The 17,673-nt window shown below is 42.6% G+C and overlaps 1 protein-coding gene across 1 annotated transcript in view; it reads left to right on the top strand.

The window, feature by feature from the left end:
- Positions 1-17,673, top strand: part of HDHD5 (haloacid dehalogenase like hydrolase domain containing 5) — a 331,796-nt gene that overhangs the window by 81,174 nt on the left and 232,949 nt on the right. The gene's annotated exons all lie outside the window — the stretch shown is intronic.

The raw sequence follows: 17,673 nt of genomic DNA, 5'->3' as shown, positions 1-17,673 counted from the left end.
CTTAGATACTTATGTAGATCCTTGTTGATTATTGTTAATCAGATACTCTGCCTATTCCTGGAAATCTATTGATGAGCTAATCAGATACTTTGTCTATTCCTGGAAATTGTCTACTGATCTGTGTGTCATTGAAAACTCCTTACCCTAAGGGCTACTCCAGATCAATAAAAGATTGGAGCAGCCTGAGCATGGGTGGAAGTCCTTTGGGACTTGTCCGCCTGGTCCCCCAATATTGCAAAATTATCTCGTGTCTTTTTCTCTCATTTGTTGCGCGGCTCCTCTTTCAGATACTGAACCCTACTCCACGCAGAACATGGAAGGAGTCTTACTCGACAGAGAGAGAATCATTGATCGGCTTTCTCCTGCATAAACCACACTGGGGATCTAGCTTGCAACTTGGGCATGTGCCCTGACCAGGAATTGAACTGTGACTTCCTGGTTCATAGGTTGATGCTCAACCACTGAGAAACACCAGCAAGGCAGCCTAAACATACTTTAAAAAGTGACTGTCATATATTGGGAAATGAGACATTAAAGTAATATGTAATCCTATATAATAAAAGGCTAATATGCAAATTGACCAAGCAGCAGAATGACAGGTCACTATGACACGCACTGACCACCAGGGGGTAGACTATCAACAAAAGAGCTGCCCCTGCTGGTCAGTGAACTTCCATAAGGGGAACGCCACTCAGCCAGAAGCCCTGAGCCAGGCTCACTGCTGGCAAGTGCAGCAGTGGTGGCAGGAGCCTCTCCCATGGGGAGCGGGCCTCAGCCATCAGTCAGACATCCACCGAGGGCTACTGGACTGAGAGAGGGCACAGGCCGGGCTGAGGACACCTTCCTCCCTAAGTGCTTGAATTCTGTGCACCGGGCCTCTAGTATATTATAAAAACTCATGGAGGACATTAAAGGAGAGATCATCAGCAATACAATCACAGTAGGAGACTTTAATACTGCACTTACATCACTGGATAGATCTTTCAGACAAACACACTAGATGAGGTAAATTTAATTGATATTTACAAAAAATTTCATCCCAAAACTACAAAATATACATCCTTCTCAAGTGCACATGAAATATTCTCAACAAGCTGGAACTAAGATGGCAGCATAGGTAAACACCGGAGATTGCTGCCTCGCACAACCACTTCAAAAAAAGAACTAAAAGATGGAACGGACATCACTCAGAACCACAGGAAGGCTGGCTGAGTGGAAATTCTACAACTAAAAGGAAAGAGAAAAGCATACTGAGACTCAGAGGAGGCGCAGTGCAGAAAATACAAAGGTGCGGAGGTGCATGCGGAGCAAGCTGGCAGCTGAGGACACAGTTGTCTGTTTCAATCAGGAGGGAGTCTCGGGCTCTGAGCTCCAGTTCTGGGCGAATCTCTGGGGACCCAGACTCATACAGGAGAAGCAGGACTGTCTGGCATTGGTCAGAACTCGAGGGCAGCTTTCTCTCTGAGGTTTGCAGCGGTTGCTGGGACTCTGAGAGGCAGAGCCTCTGGGGACGGGACTGAGAGCAGCCATAACTACTCGCTCCACCCACCCTGTTGATCCCCTGGGACCTGCCCTGCCCAAGCCTTGCACAGAGGCATTTGTGGGATAGCATCAGGCAAAGGCTAGATTAGCACCTCCCTAGAGGACAGAAGTTCTCCGACTGCAGACACAGCTGATTCTCACAGCCAGTTGGCCTGGAGGTCAAATACCCCCTCCCCCCTCAGTATTACCTACAACAATCAAGGCTTAACTACAACAAGACTGGGCACAAAGACCACAAGGGGGTGCACCAAGAAAGCATAAAAAATGCGGAGACAAAGAAACAGGACACAACTGACAGAAATGGAGGATATAGAGTTCAAAACCACACTTTTAAGGTCTCTCAAGAACTGTCTAGAAGCCGCCGATAAACTTAGTAAGGCCCTCGAAAAGTCTGGTGAGACCACTGATAAATATAGTGAGATCCTCAAGAAATCTAATGAGACCCTTGATGTTGTGATAAAGAACCAACTAGAAATTAAGCATACACTTACTGAAATAAAGAATATTATACAGACTCCCAACAGCAGACTAGAGGATTGCAAGAATCAAGTCAACGATTTGAAATACGAAGAAGCAAAAAACACCCAATCGGAAAAGCAAAATGAAAAAAGAACCCAAAAATACGAAGATAGTGTAAGGAGCCTCTGGGACAGCTTCAAGCGTACCAACATCCGAATTATAGGGGTGCCAGAAGATGAGAGAGAGCAAGATATTGAAAACCCATTTGAAGAAATAATGACAGAAAACTTCCCCTACCTGGTGAAAGAAATAGACTTACAAGTCCAGGAAGCGCAGAGAACCCCAAACAAAAGGAATCCAAAGAGGACCACACCAAGACACATCATAATTAAAATGCCAAGAGCAAAAGACAAAGAGAGAATCTGAAAAGCAGCAAGAGAAAGACAGTCAGTTACCTACAAGGGAGTACCCATACGACTGTCAGCGGATTTCTCAACAGAAACTTTGCAGGCCAGAAGGGAGTGGCAAGAAATATTCAAAGTGATGAATAGCAAGAACCTACAACCAAGATTACTTTATCCAGCAAAGCTATCATTCAGAATTGAAGGTCAGATAAAGAGCTTCACAGATAAGGAAAAGCTAAAGGAGTTCATCACCACCAAACCAGTATTATATGAAACTAGGGGCCCGGTGCACGAAATTCGTGCACTGGGTGTGTGTGTGGGGGAGTGTCCCTCAGCCCAGCCTGCCCCCTCTCACATACTGGGAGCCCTCAGGCGTTGACCCCCATCACTCTCCAATCGCAGGATCGGCCCCTTGCCCAGGCCTGACGCCTCTGGCCTAGGCGTCAGGCCCAGGCAGCGGGGACCCGCAGCTGCAGCGGCCCCGTGATCGTGGGCTTCGCTTTAGGCCCAGGCAAGGGACCCCTAGCTCCTGGGACTGCCAGCTTCGACCATGCCCAGCTCCCATCGCTGGCTCCACCCCTACTTCCTGCTATCACTGGCCAGGGCGGAAAAGGCACCTGATTCTCCGATCATGGCTGGGGGGCAGGGCAAAGGCGGCCCCAGGGCCGCCTTTGCCCTGCCCCCCAGCTCTTAGCTCCCCCCTGGGTTTCCAATCACTGTCAGTGGCAGGGGGCTTCTTCCTGCTTTCCCTTTCGCCTCCCTGCATTGTGCCTACATATGCAAATTAACCGCCATCTTGTTGGCAGTTAACTGCCAATCTTAGTTGGCAGTTAATTTGCATATAGCCTTGATTAGCCAATGAAAAGGGTAGCTCGTACGCCAATTACCGTTTTTCTCTTTTATTAGTGTTGATGCTGAAAGGTATTCTTTAAGAAGAGGAAGAAGAAAAAGGTAAAGATACAAATTATGAACAACAAATACACATCTATCAACAAGTGAATCTAAGAATCAAGTGAATAAATAATCTGATGAACAAAATGAACTGGTGATTATAATAGAATCAGGGACATAGAAAGGGAATGGACTGACTATTCTTGGGGGGGAAAGGGGTGTGGGAGATGCGGGAAGAGACTGGACAAAAATTGTGCACCTATGGATGAGGACAGTGGGTGGGGAGTGAGGGCGGAGGGTGGGGTGGGAACTGGGAGGAAGGGAGTTATGGGGGGGGAAAAGAGGAACAAGTGTAATAATCTGAACAATAAATATTTAATAAAAAAAAAGAAATATTCTCAACGATAGACCACATGTTAGAACACAAAACAATTCTCTACAAGTTAAGAATACAAATCATATAAGCATCTTTTCAGATCACAGTGGCATGAAACTAGAAATCAACTACAGTTTCTTTCTTAAATGTATTTTTACTAGTGGCCCAGTGCATGAAATTCATGCGGGGGGGGGGGGGAATGGGGAACCCTTGGGGGATGTCCGACTGCTGGGTTAGGCTCCATCCCTGGGATCCCCCTAACTGGCAGCCGGACATCCCTCTTGCAATCTGGGACCACTGGCTCCTAACTGCTCACCTGCCTGCCGACCTGATCTCCCTAACTGCTCTCCCTGCTGGCCTGACCCCTCTAACTGCTCTCCCCTGCCAGCCTGATTGCCCTAACTGCTCTCTCCAGCCGGCTTGATCCCCCTAACTGCTCTACCCTGCCGGCCTGATTGCCCCTAACCACCTCTGCCTTGGCCCCGCCACCATGGCTTTGTCCAAAAGGACATCCAGAAAGTTGTCTGGAAGTTGTTTGTTCTAATTAGCACATTACCCTTTTATTAGTATAGATTGATTTCAGAGAGGGAGGGAGATAGAAACATCAATGATGAGAATCATTGACTGACTGCCTCCTGCACGCCCCACACTGGGGATCAAACCCATAACCCAGGCATGTGCCCTGACCAGGAATTGAACTCTGGGCCCTTCAGTCCTCAGGCAGAGGCTCTATCCATTGAGCAACACTGGCCATGGATACACTTTCTCTTTCCACTGGGACGTGTTCTGTTTGCTGGAGCTGAAACACTGAAGCTGTCTCACTGGGGCAGAGTCGGGTGCAGTGGGTTGGAGTAGGTGAAGCCCCCTGAAAGCTGGAGAGGGGCCTTGTTTAACAGCCAGACTATTTCATGGCTGTGCTGCCTCACAGTTGAATGGCCACACTGTTGGGCTGTGTTACTGTCAGTGGGAGTTTACACAACTGAACTGTCTGCACGGATAGCTTCCTCCTCACCACACCCCCAAGCTGGGGGTTCCTCTTAGGGTTGAAGTGACACCGACCAGCCTTGGTTAGTAGCCCAATCGGCCACTTTGGAAAGAGAAGTGGGGAATCCTGATTTTACGTGAATGCTCCAATTTCTTAAGTTGGCAACTAATGCGAACTTCAGATGTTTGGGCCAAACCAGAGAGGTGGTCAGGTCTGGTGTGCAGGCCACTGGGCGGCACTGGGCTCAGCCCAGCTATAAAGTGACCCTAGGCGTCTGGGCAGGTGAAGGGGTTGGGGTATGCTTGGGTAATTCTGATGTCACCCCACTTGGTTTTTTGGTTTTATTTTCCCCACTGATCACAATTTATTATAATCTTTCGGCAGCATAGATAGATATTAGTTACCAGAACTATGTCTTCATAGAAGTGGACAGTATGTAGCCATTCTATGGGGAACTGTGTGCACTTAAGCATCAGCATCATCTTTCAGTTTCTTTTTTTTTGTTGTTAATGAAAATAAGCTTTATTACATCAAGTAATAAATACATACAAAGATGCAAACACTATTAGTCACTGTCTTCCAGATGTTTGGATCCACTGATGGGAAAGGTGGAACTGAAATGTACATACATCCTTAGGGGAAATTTCAGGGGTCTTTGTCAGGCGAGGTTCAATAAATTGCTCTTTCTTCTGTATTTATAACTTGTGCATTTTAAAGATTGACTTCAAAGTACTAATAGTCATGCAAATGCTTAAGCAAAAAAAAAAAAAGTTACATTGAAAAGAATTTATACTGTGTGGTGAATGGGCACTGGCTACGAAAGCGCTGCCTCAGGACTCACTGAAACAAACCCTCAGAGTTGGATCAGCTCAGAAGAGAAACATAAAGAACCATGTGAGAAAGTTCATACACCATGAACAAGTAGGATTTATCCCAGGGATGCAAGGATGGTACAATATCTGCAAATCAATAAACGTGATACATCACATAAACAAATTGAAAGAAAAAAACCACATGGTCATATCAATTGATGCAGAAAAAGCATTTGACAAAATTCAACACCCATTTTTGATAAAAACTCTCAGTAAGGCGGGAGTAGAAGGATCATACCTCAACATAATAAAAGCCATATATGACAGGCCCACAGCCAACATCATACTCAATGGACAAAAACTAACACCATTTCCCCTAAGAACAGGAACAAGACAGGGATGCCCCCTCTCACCACTCCTGTTCAACATAGTCCTGGAAGTGTTAGCCATTGCAATTCGGCAAGAAGAAGAAATAAAAGGCATCCAAATTGGAAAAGAGGAAGTAAAACTGTCCTTATTTGCAGATGACATGATATTATACATACAAAACCCTAGAGACTCCATCAAAAAGCTACTAGACTTAATACATGAATTTGGCAATGTAGCAGGATACAAAATTAACCCCAAGAAATCTGAGGCATTTCTATACACCAATAGTGAACTTTCAGAAAGAGAGATTATAAAAACAATCCCGTTTACCATCGCACCAAAAAAATTAAGCTACCTAGGAATAAACTTAACTAAAGAGGTGAAAGACCTCTACTCAGAAAACTACAGGACGTTGAAAAAAGAGATAGAGGAAGACATAAACAGATGGAAGAATATACTGTGTTCATGGATTGGTAGAATCAACATCATTAAAATGTCCATACTACCCAAAGCAATCTATAAATTCAACGCACTTCCCATTAAAATACCAATGGCATACTTCAGAGATCTAGAACGAACTCTCCAAAAATTCATCTGGAATAAAAAAAAAGACCCCGAATAGCTGCAGCAATCCTGAAAAAGAACAAAGTAGGTGGGATCTCAATACCAGATATCAAGTTGTATTACAAAGCCACTGTTCTCAAAACTGCCTGGTACTGGCACAAGAATAGGCATATAGATCAATGGAATAGAATAGAGAGCCCAGAAATCGGCCCGAACCAATATGCTCAATTAATATTTGACAAAGGAGGCAAGAACATACAATGGAGCCAAGATAGTCTCTTCAATAAATGGTGTTGGGAAAATTGGACAGATATATGCAAGAAAATGAAACTAGACCACCAACTTACACCATACACAAAAATAAACTCAAAATGGATAAAGGACTTAAGTGTACGACAGGAACCATAAAAATTCTAGAAGAATCCAAAGGCAACAAAATCTCAGACATATGCCGCAGCAATTTCTTCACTGATACAGCTCCTAGGGCACTTGAAACTAAAGAAAAAATGAACAAATGGGACTACATCAAAATAAAAAGCTTCTGCACAGCAAAAGAAACCATCAACAAAACAACGAGAAAACCCACTGTGTGGGAAAACATATTTGCCAATGACATATCTGATAAGGGCCTAATCTCCAAAATTTATAGGGAACTCATACAACTTAACAAAAGGAAGATAAACAATCCAATCAAAAAATGGGCAAAGGACCTAAATAGACACCTTTCAAAAGAGGACATTCAGAAAGCCAACAGACATATGAAAACATGCTCGAAGTCACTAATCATCTGAGAGATGCAAATCAAAACAACAATGAGGTACCATCTCACACCTGTCAGACTGGCTATCATCAACAAATCAACAAACAACAAGTGCTGGAGAGGATGTGGAGAAAAAGGAACACTTGTGCACTGCTGGTGGGAATGCAGACTGGTGCAGCCACTATGGAAGACAGTATGGAGTTTCCTTAAAAAACTGAAAATGGAACTCCCATTTGACCCTGTGATCCCACTTCTAGGAATATATCCCAAGAAACCAGAAACACCAATCAGAAAGGATATGTGCACCCCTATGTTCATAGCAGCACAACTCACCATAGCTAAGATCTGGAAACAGCCTAAGTGCCCATCAGTAGATGAATGGATTAGAAAACTGTGGTACATCTACACGATGGAATACTATGCTGCTCTAAAAAGGAAGGAACTCTTACCATTTGCAACAGCATGGATGGAACTGGAGAGCATTATGCTAAGTGAGATAAGCCAGTCAATGAAGGAAAAATACTACATGATCTCACTCATTCATGGATAATAGAGACCATTATAAACTTTTGAACAATAATAGATACAGAGGCAGAGCTGCCTCAAACAGATTGTCAAACTGCAGCGGGAAGGCCGCGGAGGGTTGGGGGGCAGGAGGTAGGGGGGTAAGAGATCAACTAAAGGACTTGTATGCATGCATATAAGCATAATCAATGGACATAAGACATTGGGGGATAGGGGAGGCTAGGGGACTGTCTAGGGCGGAGGGGAAAATGGACACATATGTAATACCCTTTGTATTACTTTAAGCAATAAAAAAAGAACCATGTGAGTGACAGAAATGTATCCAGAAGAGAAACACGTATCTGGAAGGCCAACTACAGTTTGCTGTGATAGGTAACTGACATGCATCATGTAAATCAATGCTTAAAAAAACACAAAATGCCCTGGGTAGTTCCTAACTAATATGTAAATCTGATAACTGCAAAAGTCTCTTCTCCATCTCAGCGATGGGAGGTTCAGAGCCTGATGAACCATGGGAGGGGCACGGGGAGGAGAAACCAAGCTGTTACCATTTTGAAACCAAGTTTCATCTGAAGGGGGTGCAAGCATGAGCTGTCACTTCTTGGAAGAAGAGGGAAAGCCTTTCATGCTGACTTAGGGGCTCGGACCTGGTGTTCCGCTCCATCTTGTCCAAGCACTCCCGAACCAGCCTTGTCGTGTGGATGATGCTTCGTTTCAGTCTCTCCATCACGCTCTTGCTGCCCGCTTATGTGAGTCAGATCTCCTTCCCTAGTTCTTCAATGATGACCAGCAGCTCAGCATATTTGCTCTGGGGCACCTGGCTGTTCTCTGTTCCCTGCGTGTTAGAGATGGTGGTCCTAGTCACTCAGCAGCTGGCGGTACTGGGAAGACGTTGCCATGCTAGTGGAAGGCGGGTGAATGCTCCCAGAGGCCTTGATGGAGGTGGCGGGCATGTGCATGGTCAAGTTCGGTTTGTAAGACATCTCCGCCCCCCCCCGCCCCCCGCCCCCTGCCTCCCTCTGTGGGACGCAGGCCCCATGAGACGGCATCGGCAGCGGTGGTGGTGAGGCCAGGCGGTGGCGAGGTGGGCCTGGGGTCTGTGTGCCTGTCTGTGCGCCTGCCCAGCTCCCGCACACTTTTTGTTGTTGACAGCTCCGGCGCACTGACAAATATGGCTGTCCCCTCACCCTGACACTGCCGCAGTATCATGATCTTTCAGTTTCTTGATGTTCTGCTTGTGCTGCTCAATTTCTTTCTGCAGACGCTCAAGCTCCTTTTTATGATGAGTGATCTCTTCTTCATGTTGTTTCTTCAAGGCTGCCAGCTGTTCTTTAATCCGCTCTGGGAAGTATCCTTCCTCTTCAGCCTTCTCCTTTTTTGTGAAGGTCCCCATGGCTTCCCTGATTGCGCCTGCCTTGGAGCTGAAATTATCTGACCATTGCAGCCAAAGCCTCTGGCTTGCATGGCCCTCACCCCCCACACTTCAAGCTGCAGATGTGCCACTGACGCAGAGACTGCCCTGGTTGTCAGTGCCGCGCAGTTCCGGACCACCTTACTTAGTTTTAAATGCAAACCTTCCTTGGACAGGCCTTGAAGGTCTTTTTTCCACAGCGATCACGGGGTAGCAGGCCAGCCGGCACGCACGCCTGGGAGGGTCCAGGGATGCCGGCTGGCCTGCACCCGGGCTCTCTCTGCCCCCGATTACCATGGCGATCACTGGGTAGCAGGCCAGCTGGCACCCACAGCCCCGGGGGTTGGGAGGTGCCGGCTGGACTGGCTGGGGCTCTCTCTGCCTCCAATCCACAATGCAATCACTGATCACCAGCTGTCTTTGCCCGCCCCCCACCTCTTGCCTGCCGGCTGGGTTGCCCATCCCTTTCGCCTCCCAGCATTGCCGCTATGTATGCAAATTAACTGCCATCTTGGCTGGCAGTTAATTTGCATATCGCCCTGATTAGCCAATGGGAAGGGTAGTGGTTGTACGCTAATTACCATGTTTCTCTTTTATTAGATAGGATTGTTGATAATATTACAGATATCTCCCATTTTCCCCACTTCACACCCCTCCTCCCAGCCCCTAAACCTCCCCACCCCAGGTCTTCATTACCCTGTTTTTCATGTCCATGGGCTATGCTTATAAGTATATCTGTTATTTGGTTTACTTCTTCTCGTCCCCCCAATCCCACATTGAGGTTGTTAAGTCTGTTCCATGCCTCTATGTTTCGGGTCTTATTTTGTTGGTCAATTCATTCTGTTCATTAGATTGCACAAATAAGTGAGATCATGTTATATTTGTCTTTCTCAGATTGGCTTATTTCACTGCACATAATATTTTCCAGGTCCATCCATGCTGTCCCAAAGAGTAAGAGATTCCTCATTTTTACAGCTGCCTAGTATTTTAAAGCTTAAATGTCCCACTGCTTTTTTATCCATTCATCTACTGATAGACAATTGAGCTATTTCCAAATCTTAGCTATTGTAAATAATGCTGCTATGAGCATATGGGTGTATATATTGTTTCTGATTGGAGTTTTGGGTTTTTAGGATATATTTCCAGAATTGGGAATGCTGGGTCAAAAGGAAGTTCCATTTTTAATATTTTGAGGAAATTCCATACTGTTTTCCATAGTGACTGTACCAATCTGCATTCCCACCAGCAGTGAACTAGAGTTCCCTTGTCTCCACATCCTCGCCAGCACTTGTTTGTTGATATTTTAATAATAGTCATTCTGACAGGTGTGAGGTGATATCTCCTTGTGGTTTTAATTTGCCTCTCTGATGATTAGGGAGTTTGAGCATTTTTTCATATGTCTCTTGCCATTTGTATGTCCTCTTTGGATAAATGTCTATTTAGGTCTTCTGCCCATTTTTTAATTACATTGTTTGTCTTCCTTTTGTTAAGTGATATGAGTACTTTATATATTTTGGATATTAACTCCTTATCAGAAGTATCATTGGCAAAAATGTTGGTTCCCTTTTCATTCTGATGCTGCAGAAGCTTTTTATTTTGATGTAGTCCTATTTGTTTATTTTCTCCTTTAGTTTCCTTTGCCCTAGGACAGTGGTCGGCAAACTGTGGCTCGCGAGCCACATGCGGCTCTTTGGCCCCTTGAGTGTGGCTCTTCCACAAAATATCAACTTCTGTGCATGGGCCACGAAGTTTCAATCACACTGTACATGCGCGGCCGCATGTGGTATTTTGTGGAAGAGCCACACTCAAGGGGCCAAAGAGCTGCATGTGGCTCGCAAGCCACAGTTTGCCTACCACTGCCCTAGGAGATGCATCCATAAACATTGCTATGTGAGATGTCTGACATTTTTACTGCCTATGTTCTTCTCTAAGATTTCTATGGTGACATACCTTAAATTTAAGTATTTTATCTATCTTGAGTTTATTCTTGTTTATGGTGTAAGTTGGTGGTCTAGTTTCATCTTTTTGCATGTGTCTGTTTAGTTTTCCCATCACCATTTGTTGAAGAGAGTGTCTTTATTCTATTGTATGTTCTTGCCTCCTTTGTCAAATGTTAATTGACTGTAATGATATGGGTCAATTTCTAAGGGTCTCTGTTCTGATCCATTGGTCTATATGTCTTTTCTTGTGCCAGTGCCAGGCTGTTTTGGTTATAATGGCTTTGTAGTATAGTTTGATATCTGGTATTGTGATCCCTCCAACTTCCTTCTTCTTTCTCAGTATGTCTGTAGCTATCCATATAAAGTTTTGGAGTATTTGTTCTAGTACTGTGAAGTATGTTGTTGATATTTTAATAGGGATTGTGTTGAATCTATAGATTGCTTTGGGTAGTATAGACCTTTCAATAATGTTAATTCTTCCAATCCATGAACATGGTATATACTTACATACGTTTGCATCTTCCTCTATTTCTTTTTTCAATGTTCTATTGTTTTCCAAGTACAGGTCTTTTACCTCCTTGGTTAAGTTTATTCCTAGTTATCTTATTTGTTGTTGTTGTTGCAATGGTAAATGGAATTGCTTTTTTAGTTTCTCTTTCCGAGAGTTCATTATTGGTGTATAAAAATGCCATCAATTTTGTATCCTGCTACCTTGCTGCATTCATTTACTAAGTCTAGTAGTTTCCTAGTGGAATCTAGGGTTTTCTATGTACAATGTCATGTGATCTGCAAATCATGACAGTTTTACTTCCTCCTTTCCAATTTGGGTACCTTTTATCTCTTCTTGTCTGATTGCTCTGGCTAGGACTTCCAGTACTATGTTGAATAAAAGTGGTGAAAGCAGACATTTTTGTCTTGTTCTTGTTCTTGTTCTTAAGGGAAACCCTTTTACTTTTGACCCTTTGAGTATTATGTGGGCTGTAGATTTGTCATATATGGCGTGTCTTATGTTGTGGTATGATCCCTCTTTTCCAACTTTACTGAGTTTTTATAAAAAATAAAAAAAAAGTGCTGAATTTTATCGAATGCTTTTTCTGCATCTATTGATATGATCATGTGGTTTGTATCTTTCACTAGAGGCCCGTGCATGAAATTCGTGCACGGGTAGGGTTCCTAGGCCTGGCCAGCAATCAGGGTCGATCAGATTCCCCGCCTCCCCACCTTCCCACCTCTCCACCTTCTCCTTCCCTTGCTGCCCGCCTGTGTACCACCACCGCACAGTCCCCGCTCCCAACCTCCTTCCCTTGCCACCTGTGCACTGCCATCGCAGTTTCCCCTGCCTCCCCACCTCCCCGCCTCCTCCTTCCCTCACTCCCTCAGTGCCCTGCCACTACCGCTGGTCACCCACCATGTTCTGCGCTCCCAGTCTCCCAGTCAAACTCCTGGGGGGACACTTTGCATATTAGCCTTTTATAAATATATAGAATTTCTTTATGTGATGTATCTCATTTATTGATTTGCGACTATTGTACCAGCCTTGCATCCCTGGAATAAAACCCACTTGATCATGGTGTATGATCTTTTTAAAATATTGCTGGATTTGATTTGCTAATATTTTGTTGAGAATTTTAGCACCTGTGTTCATCAAGGATATTAGCTTGTAATTTTCTGTCTTTACCTGGTTTTGGAATTATGATAATGCTGGCTTCATAAAAAGATCTTGGAGGTGTTCTTTCCTATTGTATTTTTTATAATAGTTTGAGGAAGGTAGGTGTTAGTTCTTTTTTGAATGTTTGATAATATTCACCTGTAAGTCCATATGGTCCAGGACTTTTGCTTGCTGTAAATTTTTTAATTACTGCTTCAATTTCATCAATAGTTATTAGCCTACTCAGATTTCTGATTCTTCATGATTGAGTGTTGGAAGATTGTATTTTTCTAGGAATTTTGCCCAGGTTGTCCAGTTTGTTGGCAATTATTCATTCATAGTATTTGCTTACAATCCTTTGTATTTCTGTGGTGTCCATTTTGTTATATTGCCTCTTTCGTTTCTGATTTTACTTATTTGGGTCCTCTTTCTTTCTTGATGAGTCTGGCTAAGGGTTCATCAATCTTATTTATCTTTTCAAAGAACCTGCTTTTGGATTTATTGATCAAGAACCAGATTTTGGATTTATTGATCTTTTGTACTTTTTCTTGTCTTTTTTTTTTTAGTTTCTATGAAATTTATTTCCACTCTGATCTTTATTATTTCCTTCTACTTCCTCTGGGCTTTTCTTGCTGTTCTCTTTATAATTTATCTAGTTTTAGGGATAGATAGGTTACTAGTTATTTTTCTTGTTTCTTGAAATAGGCCTGTAGTGCTATTACCTTCCCTCTCAGGACTGCTTTTGTCATGTCTCATAGATTTTATGTGGTTGTATGTTCAATTCATTTGTTTCCAGGATGTTTTTATTTTTATTTTATTTTTTTTTTTGCTTGATCTCATTGACCACCTATCATTGTTTAATAACATGCTATTTAGCCTCCATGTTTTTGAGGAATTTTTTATTATTGTCATTGATTTCTAACTTCATGCCATTGTGATACAAGAAGATGCTTGGTATTATATCAGACTTCTTGATTTTACGTAGACTTATTTTGTACCCTACATGTGGTCTATCTTTGAGAATGGCCCATGTGCACTTGAGAAGAATGAATATTCTGTTGCTTTGGTGTGAAATGTCCTGTAAATATCAGTTAGATCCATATGATCTAAGTGATCTATTTTAGGCCTATGTTTCCTTGTTAATTTTTTGTCTAGAAGATCTATCCCGTGATGTCAGTGGGGTGTTAAAGTCCCCTACTGTGAATGTATTGCTGTTAATCTCTCCCTTAAAGTCCATCAAGAGTTTTTCATGTACTTGTATGCTCCTATATTGGGTCCATATGTGATTACAAGGGTTATAGTTTCTTGTTGAATCATTTGTTTTAGTATTGTCAATTGGCCTTTTCTCTTGTCATGACCCATATCAGTATAGTCAATTAATCTGCTAATAAAAGCCTAGGTGGCCCTTGCACCTTCGCACCCTCACATCATCACAAGATGGCCGCCCCCATGTCATCACAAGATGGTCACCACAAGAGGGCCTCAACAAAGATGGCTGCCAAAAGATGGATGGTAGGGGAGGGCAGTTGGGGGAAACCAGGCCTGCAGGGGAGCAGTTAGGGAGTGATCAGGCTGGCAGGCAGAAGCTGTTAGGGGCAATCAGGCAAGCAGGCAAGTGGTTAGGAGCCAGCAATCCCGGATTGTGAGAGGCATGTCTGACCGCTGGTTTAGGCCCTATCCTGACTGCCAATAGGCATTCTGACATCCCCCGAGGGATCCCAGATTGGAGAGGGTGTAGGCTGGGCTGAGGGACACCCCTCAGTGCACGAATTTTGTACACCAGGCCTCTGGTACAGTGATGGCGAAGCTTTTGAGCTCAGCGTGTCAGCATTTTGAAAAACCCTAACTTAACTCTGGTGCCATGTCACATATACAAATGTTTTGATATCTGCAACCATAGTAAAACAAAGATTTATATTTTTGATATTTATTTTATATATTTAAATGCCACTTAACAAAGAAAAATCAACCAAAAAAATGAGTTCACGTGTCACCTCTGACTCACGTGTCATAGGTTCGCCATCACTGCTCTAGTATTTGATAAAGAAGGTAAGAGAATACAATGGAGTAAAGGCAGTCTCTTCAATTAAATGGTGTAGGGAAAATTATAAAGATACATGCAAAAAAAAATTAAACTAGACCACCAACTTTCACCATACACAGGAATGTACCCAAAATAGATAAAAGACATAAATGTAAGTTACAAAAACCATAAAAATCCTAGAAGAAAACATAGGCAGTAAAATCTCAGACATCTCACAAAGTATAATTTTCATCAATACATCTCCTAGGGCAGGAGAAACAAAGAAAAAAATAAACTACAAAGCTTCAGTACAGCAGAAGAAACCATCTTCAAAATGAAAAGGGAACCCACTGTATGGGAGAACATATTTACCAATGATACATCTGATAAGGGGCTAATTTCTAAAATATATAAAGAAATCGTACAACTCAACAAAAGGAAGACAAACAATCCAATCAAAAAATGGGCAAAGGACCTGAATAGACACTGCTCCAAAGAGGACATACAGATGGCCAATAGACATATGAAAAAATGCTCAATGTCACTAATCATTAGAGAGATTCAAATTAAAACTACAGTGAGGTACCACTTCACACCTGCCAGAATGGCTATCTTCAATAAATCAACAAACAACAAGTGCTGGTGAGGATGTGGGAAAAAGGGAAACCTCATGCACTGTTGATGGTAACGCATACTGGTGCAGCCACTGTGGAAAACAGTATGGAAATTTCTCAAGATATTAAAAATGGAACTGCTATTTGACCCAGCAACCCCCACTTCTGGAAATATATCCTAAGAAGCCTGAAACACCAATCAGAAATAATTTATGCACCCTATATTCATAGCAATATTTTTTACAATAGCTAAGATCTGGAAACAGCCCAAGTGCCTATCAGTAGATGAGTGGGTAAAAAAGCTGTGGTACATTTACACAGTGGAATACCTTGCAACTGTAAAAAAGAAAAATCCCTTACCCTTTGAGACAGCATGGATGCTCTGTTATTATTATGCTAAGTGAAATAAGCCAGTCAGAGAATGAAAAATATAACATGTCTCACTTATTTTAGATGAGCAAAATAGGTCTAGAGATATAGAAACATGGAACAGACTGACAGACCTCAGAGAGAAGGGGGAGGGGGGGGGACAAAGGAGGGTAGGAAGAGATTAACCAAAGAATTTATATGCATATATGCATAGCCCATGGATACAGACAATAGAGCAGTGGAGGCCTGGGGGGGGATGGGAGCCGGGTGGAGGGGGGAAAGGTGGGATAAATATGGGACATCTGTAATACTCTCAACAATAAAAATAAATTTTAAAAAATAAATTATTTCTACAAATTAGGCCTTGGACAGATGATTCAGTTGGTTGGAGCATCATCCTATACACCAAAGATTGTGGGTTTGATTCCCATGCCTGGCATATACCTAGGTTGCATGTTGGATCAGGCACATACAAAAGGCAACTAATCAATGTTTCTCCTTCTCTCTCTCTCTCTCTCTCTTCCTCTCTGTAAAAAGCAATAAAAATCTATACTCAGGTGAGGATTAAAAAAAAAAGCTATATGTCTAATCACTGGGTTGTGCACCTGAAATGAATATAGTATTGTACATCAACTATAATTGAAAAATAAAAAATTACATTTAAAAAAAAGAAAGAATGACAATTTCATTTGGATTAAATGAATTAAATGCTCCAATAAAAATAAATGGGTTGGCTAAATGGCTAATAGAACAAGACCCATACATATGCTGCCTACCAAGAGACCCACTACAAATCAAAAGATACACACTGAAAGTAAAGGGACTGAAAGTAAAGGGACCGGAAAAGAATTTTCATGTAAATGGAGATGCAAAAAAGAAAGCTAGGGTAGCAATACTTATATCAGACAAAATGGACTTTAAAAGGAGGCTATAACAGTAATAGAGAAGGACATTTTATAATGAAAAAGGGATCGATCCAAGAAGAGGACATAACCTTGTAAACATTTACGCAACCAATGCAGGAGAACCTAAAGATATAAAGCAAATATTGATGGACATAAAGGGAGGGATCAACAGTAATACAGTTATAGTAGGGGACTTTAAAAGCACCACTGATGCCCTAGCCAGTTTGGCTCAGTGGACAGAGTGTCAGCCTGTGGATTGAAGGGTCCTAGGTTCAATTCCAGTCAAGGGCATGTACCTTGATTGAGGCTCGATCACTGGCCCTGGCTGGCTGAGGTGCAAATGGTAGGCAACCAATTGATGTGTCTCTTTCACATTGATGTTTCTCTCTGTGTGTCTCTTCCCCTCCCTTCCACTCTCTCTAAAGATCAATGGGAGAAAAGGTATACTCGGGTAAGGATTAGATAAATAAATAAGATACAATACCTAGGAATAAGCATAACCAAGGAGGTAATTCTCAACAAACTTAAAAAGACTGAAATCCTATCAAGTATCTACTCTGACCACAATGGTATGAAACTAGAAATCGATTACAAGAAGAAAAATGAAAAATACAAGAAAATACATGAGGCTAAATAAATTGCTACTAAAAAATAATGTGTTAACAATGAAATCAAGAAAGAAACCAAAAGATACATTTAGACAAATAATGAAAATACAACACCCCAAAAATCTATGGGACACAGCCAAAGCAGTTCTAAGAGGGAAATTCATAGAAATACAGGTCTACCTCAAGAAACAGAAGAGCCCTAGCCAGTGTGGCTCAGTTGGTTGAGCATCATCTCATGCACCAAGAGGATGCTGGTTCAATTCCTGGTCAGGGCACATACCTGGGTTGTGGGCTCAATTCCCAGTAGGGGGCATGCAGGAGACAGTCAACTGATGTTTCTCTCATCTATGTGTTTCTCCCTCTCCCTTCCTCTCTCTCTACAATCAATAAAAACATAATCTTTTTTTAAAAAAAAATAAATAAACAGATCGACATTCAACCTGTGATGCTGAGGCAGCGGGGCTCAGC

The sequence above is a fragment of the Myotis daubentonii genome, chromosome 2 (assembly GCF_963259705.1).
Source record: "Myotis daubentonii chromosome 2, mMyoDau2.1, whole genome shotgun sequence".
Classification (NCBI taxonomy): Eukaryota; Metazoa; Chordata; class Mammalia; order Chiroptera; family Vespertilionidae; genus Myotis; species Myotis daubentonii.
This window is presented reverse-complemented; position numbering and strand designations above follow the sequence as displayed.